General features: G+C 40.3%; 2 long non-coding RNA genes across 2 annotated transcripts; one reads left to right on the top strand and one right to left on the bottom strand.

The window, feature by feature from the left end:
• The first annotated feature begins 354 nt into the window (after positions 1-354).
• LOC135572899 (uncharacterized) lies at positions 355-4,396 on the top strand. The gene is made up of 2 exons (XR_010464529.1): positions 355-478; positions 3,693-4,396. It is a non-coding gene; the product is annotated as an uncharacterized LOC135572899 (long non-coding RNA).
• Positions 4,397-4,975: 579 nt separating this feature from the next.
• On the bottom strand, positions 4,976-9,112 carry LOC135572896 (uncharacterized). Its single transcript, XR_010464526.1, has 2 exons — positions 8,040-9,112; positions 4,976-7,133 (listed from the first exon to the last, which is right to left on the bottom strand). It is a non-coding gene; the product is annotated as an uncharacterized LOC135572896 (long non-coding RNA).
• Between the last annotated feature and the right edge of the window lie 768 nt (positions 9,113-9,880).

The raw sequence follows: 9,880 nt of genomic DNA, 5'->3' as shown, positions 1-9,880 counted from the left end.
ACATTGCATTTCTGTTTCAGAGTCAAGAGGCCAGGTCACAGTGACCCAGACTCCTGCAGTGAAAGCTGTTTCAGTGGGTCACTCAGTCAGTCTCAGCTGTAAGACCAGCAGTGCTGTACACATTAACAGCAATGGACACTATTTGCACTGGTATCAACAGAAACCTGGAGGAGCTCCTAAACTCCTTATTTACTATGCTAAAACCCTTCAGTCTGGGACTCCATCTAGATTCAGTGGCAGTGGATCTGGGAGTGACTTCACTCTGACCATCAGTGGATTCCAGGCTGAAGATGCAGGAGATTACTACTGTCAGAGTTTCCACCTTCCCAACAGTGTCTGGGTGTTCACACAGTGATACAGAGCCGTACAAAAACCTCCCTCAGTCAGACTGCACAGTGACTGTACTGATACAGCTGGGACCTACTGCAGGTGCTGAGGGGGAAGAGACAGTGACATGGAAGACTGATCAGTAGAGGAGGTAAACATTGAAAATGGTTAGAAAGTATCATACAAATCACACGTTCTCCCAACGTCATCATCGTCTTCATGGTTGTAACTTGTTATATTGGTCATGAACTGAAAGTGTATATAAAAGTTATTTGTAGTTTTGGAAGACAATACCAGTCCATAGTAGAGTAAGATGTACAGAAGTAAGAGGAAAAGTATCAGCCCCCCAAACCAATTCCCTACATGCACTTCACAACCAGTTAATGATGTGATCATCTAGCATGTATTAACTCTTTTCATGAGCTGTTAGATCTGTGAATGAGACATGATGCTGGGCTCAAACATGACACATTTATGTAGAGACATACACTACACACTATTATCAGAAAGTATCATTTCCATTTTATCTGTCATTAATTACATGATGGTATATTTGTAATGTCTCCCTCCCTGAATCCACCATAGAGGTTAAAACCAGTCCACTCCCTCACATCTGGCCCAGTCCAGGGTATTTCAGGCAGTAAAACAGGTCAACTGGTAGACTGGTAGCTGTGGGAGTGAAACAGATTTACATAGACATGGCTGGTTGGTTCTGCTTGTCCCAGAATAGAGCAGAACTGTCACCAGATGTTCACCCTGTGCCCAGGGGGTTGGAGGTAGAGAAGACCAGGGAAAATGTCATGGAAAAGCGTAGACCACACATTGTTGAAAAATATCTAATTTAATAAAATCATATTAGGAATTAAACATTACAGTTGACGTCGGAAGTTTACAGACACCTTAGCCAAATACATTTAAATACAGTTTTTCACAATTCCTGACATTTAATCCTAGTAAAAATTCCCTGTCTTAGGTCAGTTAGGATCATCACTATTTTAAGAATGTCAAATGTCAGAATAATAGTAGAGAGAATGATTTATTTCAGCTTTTATTTCTTTCATCACATTCCCGGTGGGTCAGAAGTTTACTTACACCCCATTAGTATTTGGTAGTGAAGGAGGTTCACCTAGGGGTCATGATAGGGGCTTACCAAATGTTTGATGTATTATTATAATTGATTATGCTTATGTTGTATTAATATACGGGGAGGGGTTATAAGACCCCACCCTCCTTACATTTATAGGGTTCTAGACTACAGATTAACAATATATATTCATTATAGATGTTTATAATTGTTCCACCACTGTTTTCTGGTCTCTTTGCCTCTTATAAAGAGACCTCTCTGAGAAATGTGTGACTGTGAAGACAGAACTCTGCAGGGGAGTGTAAGAGAAGAGATTAGTTAGACGTTCCACTATACATCAACTTGGACATTTACTGTTAAGCTTTTAGATAGCTATATAAACAAGAGTTGTAGTGTAGAGTAGGCATGGTTTTGGTCTCATCAGTAAAAGATAATGATGTAGGCAGTGACATCACTCGGGCTGGACTTTGGATTTAATAAAATAACTTGGGACCATTTCTTTGATACAGAACTTACTCGGAAACATGCTTTATGTTCCAGTTGTCAACTTCTGTCTGTAATTGCATTAATCAAGGTTTTTTAATGATTTAATTAAAGATATTGTCATAATGCTAATTTCACCAATGAGCCAATGATTGACAAGGAACAAGGAAACAAACCACAACAGTAGCATTGCCTTTAAATTGTTTAACTTGCGTCAAATGTTTCGGGTAGTCTTCCACACGCTTCTCACAATAAGTTGGGTGAATTTTGACCCATTCCTCCTGACAGAGCTGGTGTAACTTAGTCAATTTTGTATGCTTCCTTGCTCGCACACGCTGTTTCAGTTTTGCCCACAAATTTTCTATAGGATTGAGGTCAGGGCTTTGTGATGGCCAATTCAATACCTTGACTTTGTTGTCCTTAAGCCATTTTGACACCACTTTGGAAGTATGCTTGAGGACATTGTCCATTTGAAAGACCCTTTTGCGACCAAGATTTAACTTCCTTGACTGATAAGTCGAGATGTTGCTTCAATATATCCCCATAATTTCCCTCCCTCATGATGCCATCTATTTTGTGAAGTGCACCAGTCACTCCTGCAGCAAAGCACCCCCAGAACATGATGCTGCCACCCCCGTGCTTCACGGTTGGGATGATGTTCTTCGGCTTGCAAGATTTCCCCTTTTTCCTCCAAACACAACAATGGTCATTATGGCCAAACAGTTCTGTTTTTGTTTCATCAGACAAGAGGACATTTCTCCAAAAAGTACGATTTTTGTCCCCATGTGCAGTTGCAAACCATAGTCTGGCTTTTTTATGGCGGTTTTGGAGCAGTGGTTTCTTCCTTGCTGAGAGGCCTTTCAGGTTATGTTGATATCGTTATCTCTAAGAGACAGAACGCGTCTCCTTCCTGAGCGGTATGATGGCTGCGTGGTCCCATGGTTTTAATTCTTGCTTTCTATTGTTTGTGCAGATGAATGTGGTACCTTCAGGCGTTTGGAAATTGCTCCCAAGGACGAACCAGACTTGTGGAGGTTTACAACTATTTTCTGAGGTCTTGGCTGATTTATTTAGATTTCCCATGATGTCAAGCAAAGAGGCACTGAGTTTGAAGGTAGCCCTTGAAATATATCCACAGGTGCATCTCCTATTGACACAAATTATGTCAATTAGCCTACCAGAAGCTTCTAAAGCCATGACATCATTTACTGGAATTTTCCAAGCTGTTTAAAGGCATAGTCAACATAGTGTATGTACACTTCTGATCCACTGGAATTGTGATACAGTGAATTATAAGTGAAATAATCTGTCTGTTGTGTCAATTGTTGGAAAAATGACTTATGTCATTGTAACGCTCGTCCTCTTCTTCTGATGAGGAGTAAGAGAGATCGGACCAATTTGCAGCGTGGTAAGTGTCCATTTTAATAAGTCAAACTGAACTGTATATGTGACTCTGCCCTCTACCAATGTGTCCACAGACATTATTAAAAAGAAACAGCCTGAAAGTCTTTCCTGTGGAGAAGATAACATCTCATAACGTTGTTCAATTGCATGGTTACATTTTATTTTAAAGAGAGAATACAAAAATGGACTTACTTTACAGCACCAGTTTTGTGCCGCTTCCAAAAGTCCACCGCAGTGATTCACGCTGGTGAAGTCCTTCACATAAGTAGTTTATGTATCGGGGGGCTAGGGTCAGTTTGTTATATATGGAGTACTTCTCCTGTCTTATCCGGTGTCCTGTGTGAATTTAAGTATGCTCTCTCTAATTCTCTCTTTCTCTCTTTCTTTCTCGGAGGACCTGAGCCCTAGGACCATGCCTCAGGACTACCTGGCATGATGACTCCTTGCTGTCCCCAGTCCACCTGGCCGTGCTGCTGCTCCAGTTTCAACTGTTCTGCCTGTGGCTATGGAATCCTGACCTGTTCATCGGACATGCTACCTGTCCCAGACCTGCTGTTTTCAACTCTCTAGAGACAGCAGGAGTGGTACAGATACTCCTAATGATCGGCTATGAAAAGCCATCTGACATTTACTCCTGAGGTGCTGACTTGCTGCACCCTCGACAACTACTATGATTATTATTATTTGACCATGCTGGTCATTTATGAACATTTGAACATCTTGGCCTTGTTCTGTTATAATCTCCACCTGGCACAGCCAGAAGAGGACTGGCCACACCTAATAGCCTGGTTCCTCTCTAGGTTTCTTCCTAGGTTTTGGCCTTTCTAGGGATTTTTTCCTAGCCACCTTGCTTCTACACCTGCATTGCTTGCTGTTTGGGGTTTTAGGCTGGGTTTCTGTACAGCACTTTGAGATATCAGCTGATGTACGAAGGGCTATACAAATACATTTGATTTGATGAGAGTGAGCACATTCACACACAGAGCACTCTCAGTACCACCTTAATAGTACTGAAATACTAGTACACTACAATAGGGACTGATAGTACTGAACTATTAGTATAACACAATACTGCCAAATAAAAACAAAACGCATTAACTATGTCATTTTTTTTTACTGCAAAATCTGACTTCAAAGTATTATTCTGTATAGACAGACATCAATTTCTGATAACCCATAATATATTCTGATCAACTGGCTTGATTTTGTGTCAAGAAACTAAATATCACATTAATCAGATAATATACCTGGCCACTACAACAGAAAATATTTTTTATGTAATTCGCCTTTGTAGGGCAGAATAGGGACTGATAATCCTGAGGTACCAGTATAATACAATAGGGACTGATAATCCTGAAGTACTAGTATAGTACAATAGGGACTGACAATCCTGAAGTACTAGTATAATACAACAGAGACTGATAGTACTGAAGTACTGGTATAATACAATAGGGACTGATAGTACTGAAGTACTATTATAATACAATTGGGACTAATAGTTCTGGGTTATGAATATAGTCCACTGAAGAATGCAGATCATTAAATGTTCATCTTGAATCACTGATTTCCAGTAGTAGTTATATAAAATATGATCAAGTAATCTGAATCATAGTTAACAGTTGGATGTGGGTGTAACGGTTTTCCTGTGGTGAAGGAGAGGCGAACCAAAATGCAGCGTGGTGGTTATTCATGTTCTTTAATATATAAAGACACTACACATGAGATAACTAACAAAAACAATAAACGTGGAAAACCAAAAACAGCCCTATCTGGTACAAACACAAAGACAGGAACAATCACCCACAAACACACAGTGAAACCCAGGCTACCTAAGTATGATTCTCAATCAGAGACAACTAATGACACCTGCCTCTGATTGAGAACCATACTAGGCCGAAACATAGAAATACCCCAAAACATAGAAAAACAAACATAGACTGCCCACCCAACTCACGCCCTGACCATACTAAAATAAATACAAAACAAAGGAAATAAAGGTCAGAACGTGACAGTGGGTCCTTACCAGGAATAATATTTACATAGGAAACTTTGCATTGGCAGCACATGCTTCAATGCTCTGGGAGTGTTCATAGCCCTGTGAGTTTAACACATAACTGAGAGCTGTCCTACATAACAACAGAACTTCAACAATGACTTTTATTATGAGCTTTGTGTGGATATTGATGTCTTTAATTCAAGGTATGATTTACATTCTGCTGGTCTAAAATCAGTATATTATTTAATTGTTTCATCTTAATTTAGTCTCAAAATGAGAAAATGAGACTTGGACAGATTTAGACAACATAACCAAATGTTCTCTGAGATCTTAAATATTTATGTTTCAGAATCCAGAGGACAGGTCGCTGGGACACCAGATTCCTGCAGTGGAAACTGTTCTCCCAGGACAGACAGTCTCTCTGAACTGTACAACCAGCAGTAATGTGTAGAACTATGTAGCCTGGTACCAACAGAAATCTGGAGGAGCTCATAAACTCCTTATTTACTCTGCTACAACACTTCAGTCTGGGACTTCATCTAGATTGACCTCGTAGGGACTTCACTCTGACCATCAGTGCAGTCCAGGCTGAAGATGCAGGAGATTACTACTGTCAGAATTACCACATTAGTGGATTGTTCACACAGTGATACAGAGCCGTACAAAACCCTCCCTCAGTCAGACTGCACAGTGACAGTACTGATACAGCTGGGACCTACTGCAGGTGATGAGGGGAGGAGATGATCCAGTACAAAGACACAGAACTTATAAGCATTTCTGAACTGAAAACACCCATAGGTCCAGACTACATACAGATTCCTTCCCTTCTGCAATGGCAAACAAACCTTTAATTAACGTTTCAGGCAATAAGTTGAATGGACTCCATGTGAAAGAATGTCTCACATTATTTCGGAATAAATATCCCAGTCTCTGCAAGGTCCCCCAGGCAGGTAATGAGTTTCTAGCAAAGATTCAAGATTTATTGAGATGAAATAACATGATCATAACCCATCAAAACAACCTGAGGTTCTGTCATAGAAGAGACAGTGACATGGACCACTGGTGTAGTGAAGTCAACTTTGAATATGTTTAGAAAGCATTATTCAGATCACCCCAGCTAAACCTGGACAATTTGGGCCAATTGTGCACCGCCTGATGGGACTACCAATCATGGCCAGATGAGATGCAGCCTGGATTTCAACCATGTACTGCAATGACACCTCTTGCATTGAGATGGAGTGTCTTAGGCCACTGCGCCACTCGGGAGCCTGAGTGGTGCACAGAAGTAAAGAAAAAGAAGGTGATGGTACATCAGCATCAGCATCACCCCCTAGATACAATCCCCATATTCACCTCACAACCAGACTTCACAACCAGATATTGATGTGATCATCTAGCATTATATTAACTATTTTGATGAGGAGGTTACTGAAGGTTAGATCTGTGGGTAAGACATGATGCTGGGTTCAGGCATTAGATATATCTACATAATGTATAATGTCCATTTTATCTGTCATAGATTACATGTTGGAATATCTGTTACTAAGGCGGCCGAATCACTGGTGTCGTCATGGGCGACCCTGCAAGTGTACACCTCTCCCTCTTCCCAGCGTGCCTTGCTCAGGGTCAGGGTGCTGCTGCGGCTGTAGTGGCCGTCCTTCTCTTCTTCTGTGGAGGTCAGGACCCCATCCTTCACCTCCTCCCCATCCACCTCCCAGCTCACCATCGCCCCCTAAGGGGAGTAGTCACTCAGCAGGCAGGCCAGTGTGGCCGAGCCCCCGAAGAGCTGCTCAGAGGACGGGGGGAGCAGAGACACTGTGGGTCTGATAGAGGGACCAGCTGAAGGAGAGGAGAGAGGAGGGTCAGATACTACTGCTACTACTGTATCGTGGAATATATTAGGAGAGGAGAGGAGAGGAGAGGAGAGGAGAGGAGAGGAGAGGAGAGGAGAGGAGAGGCAATACACACAGGATAAACAACTAGCTACAGTACCAAGGATAACAAAACACTTAATCTATAAAGATAAAGGCAAAAATAAACTCTGAAAATATTTTTAGACAAAGCAATCCATCAGATACATGTATGTTACATTCATGCTGTACAGTATAGCCCACCAAGAGCAACAAAATACTAGGAGGGGGTTTCCTGGACACAGATGAAGCCTTGTCCTAGACTAAAAACCACTTTCAATGAAGAAATTTAGGACTAATGACTAAGCTTAATGTGTCTGACAAACCGTCCCATAGTCTACAAAGACATGCAGTAAACAGATATTACATATTCAGATTTAATAATCGTATATACTGTTAAAATTGTAAATCTACATGTAAATGTTGTCAAATCTACCCTGAGACACAAGCCAAAATGACCTCAAAGTACTTTTTAAAACTATAGAGGAGGTTCCCCTTTAAACCATGTCAGTGGTAACATCTACGATGAATACAATACAAAGTGTTGCTTATAATATAGAAAAAGTATTTGCTACATATTGACAGAACAATGAGCTGACGTGCAATACTGTGTATCAAAATACCCTCTTTTTAAATCACGTTAGAATATAAACTTGGTGGTACGTGAACAATTCTCTCACTTTGGTGACTCTGCCATTTACCAATCTACCTATCTGTCCCCAGAAATCTCTATAGCCTTGAAGTATTTATTCTGGAGAAGATGATAACATCTCATAATGTTGTTCATAGTATGATTACATTTTGTTTCAATGAGAGAAGACAAAAATGTACTTACTTTTCAGCACTAGTTTTGTTCCGCTTCCAAAAGTCCACCACAACGATTCATAATGGTTAAGTCGCCATACAAAAACCTCCATCACACAAGAGTGGGCAGGCACCTTAACACACAGAGCACTCTCAGTCCCACCCTGAATACTGAAGTGCTAGTATAATACAATAATACCCAACAATGGCAAATCTTCAAAATCTGACATAAAAGTATTTTTCTGCATAGACAGATAGCAATTTCTGATAACCAACTGTCAACTGTTTTATTATTGTTATTGTGTCAGGAAACTAAATAGCACGTTAATCAGGTAATATACTTGGCCATTACAACAGATCAAAGATCTTTGACCAGTTTCGTTGTTACTGAGTTTTGCCTTTGCAGGGCAGAATAGGGACTGATAGTACTGAAGTACGAGTATAACACAATAGAGTCAGACATTACTGAACTACAAATATAATACAATAGGGACTGATAGTACTGAAGTACAAATATAACATAATAGTGACAGAGAGTACTGAACTACTAATATAATACAATAGGGACTGATAGTACTGAAGTACAGGAATAACATAATAGGGACTGATAATCCTGGGTTATGAGTATAATCCACTGACACACTTAGATAATTACATGTTCCTCTTAGATCACTGATTTACAGTATAAGTTATTTATAACACGATAAAATATTCTGTATCTGCATAATCTGTATGTAGTTATATAGCTAACAGTTATGAATGTAGGTACTAGCAGTAAAACTATTTACATGACAGTTTGCATTGGCAGCACATGCTTCAGTGCTCTGGGAGTATTTATAACCCTGTGAGTTTAACACTTCATGACTGAGAGCTGTCCTTCATGATAACAGAACCCAAAACAACCATGACTTTTATCACCATCTTCATCTGGATATTTGCCCTCTGCTTTCAGGAAAACGATGTGGAACTCAGACGTTAGACACATGTCAGTAACTGTCAATGTCTGTCTTTAGTCATACCCATCTTATATGTCATCTATTAAATGGTGGTTTATTCATTGTAAGAATGTCTCCCTCCTTGAATCCACCATAGAGGTTGCAGTAAAACTAGTCCACCCACTCACATCTGGCTCTATCCAGGCAGTGAAACTGAAACTATGGGAGTGAAACAGATTTGCATAGACAGAGCTGGGTGGTTCTGCTTGTCCCAGAATAGAGCAGCACTGTCACCAGATGTTCACCCTGTGCCCAGGGGGTTGGAGGTAGAGAAGACTATATCACTCTGCTCTATATTTCTTGAAATAGTGGCACTTGTAGAATTTTTATTTTATTTTATTTTTTACATGTATTAATCTTGAAATCAGACTATAACATGCTATATTGTGATTACTGGTCAATGATGATGTTAAGTGAAAATGAGGTTTAGTATATATGATCCAGTTTATTAATAGAAACAACATAAATTTGCATTCCAAAAATACATCTTTATTTTAATCCATTATTACATGATCAAAGCATCAAAGCAAACATGATAGTGAATAAACGCAGATCACATTAAATCTATATCAAACAAAATTTCAGTCTACAGAATGGATTGACACATAAACTCAATCTAAGCCCCATGTTAGTCTACACGAGAGTGATCACTAAATCAGAGAACAACTAATCTTAGAACAAAGAAAGTCAAAGCCGAGGAACCAACATCCTCTCTCCACAGGGGTGTGTGACTGGTGGGTCCTACCCAGAACAGTCAGCACTCCCCAGGGTCTGGGTGACCGGAGGCTGGGAGCTCTGGTAGGCCTCACAGAGTCAGGGTGCTGCTCCAGCTGTACAGGCCGTCTTTGCCGCCCTGCTTCTTGCTGTTGCCATCCAC

The sequence above is a fragment of the Oncorhynchus nerka genome, linkage group LG8, assembly GCF_034236695.1.
Source record: "Oncorhynchus nerka isolate Pitt River linkage group LG8, Oner_Uvic_2.0, whole genome shotgun sequence".
NCBI lineage: Eukaryota > Metazoa > Chordata > Actinopteri > Salmoniformes > Salmonidae > Oncorhynchus > Oncorhynchus nerka.
This window is presented reverse-complemented; position numbering and strand designations above follow the sequence as displayed.